This window comes from Rhinoderma darwinii, assembly GCF_050947455.1.
Source record: "Rhinoderma darwinii isolate aRhiDar2 chromosome 2 unlocalized genomic scaffold, aRhiDar2.hap1 SUPER_2_unloc_18, whole genome shotgun sequence".
NCBI lineage: Eukaryota > Metazoa > Chordata > Amphibia > Anura > Rhinodermatidae > Rhinoderma > Rhinoderma darwinii.
The window spans coordinates 424568-425463 of NW_027461683.1; positions in this window are offsets into that span (position 1 = coordinate 424568).

The window sequence follows — 896 nt, forward strand, 5'->3', positions numbered from 1 at the left end:
GGGTGAACCCAGTACCTCCTCCTCCTCTTCGGTTCTTCTTCCAGCATAGCTTACTGTCCGAATCGCCGAGAGACGAGCCAGTCCAGAAGAGCATGAGAGCATGAACCACACGTGGGTAGTGCATCCTTGCAACGAAAGAAATGCCAGAAACCAAAGTTATATCAGCCGAGGATTCCAACAGAGCTCTCACAAAGCACAAATGCCAGAGAAAATGGTGCCAGAGCGATCATGTGACCTTTTCAAGGGGTTGCGACATAGTGGTGACATCATTTGTAGACTCCCATTTCTTTTTTTTGCGGATCCGTAAATGCGGATGTACTAAGGATGCATGACGGTACGTATTTGCGGACAGCGTGCCTATATGCGAATGAGTCGCAGATGACTTTGGATGACTAGGGATCCGTATTTGAGTAGAATAAAAGCCATTACAGTCGTGTGCATGAGGCCTTAGAGTCCATGCTGTTTAGTTTACAGATTATTGGTTAGGCTGGATACAATTGTAGCATATTACTATCCATGAGAAGTATTTGGCTTCTTTGGGTTTTCACTCCGTGTTTTCATCCCATTACAGCAAAAGTTAAAACAGAAATTTTAGCACAAAGGATATTATAAAGTTGTATAACATTTTTTATTTTACAGTGATCAAGGTTTATTTGCAGAGAACCCCTTTAATACTTACACCCATATTGTCCAAGATTCCTATCCCTACATCAAGAGAATTAGAAATTCTACAAGTTTCAGTGTACCAACTATTCCTGTCCAATAGTGGAATGAGATGAACTGGACTTTACTAAATATATCACGCCATGAATTATTACTTATGTTACCTATAACCTCATATTTAACCCCTGACTTTTACAGTTATTTTTGGTTTTTCATTTTCGCTCTTTCCTCCC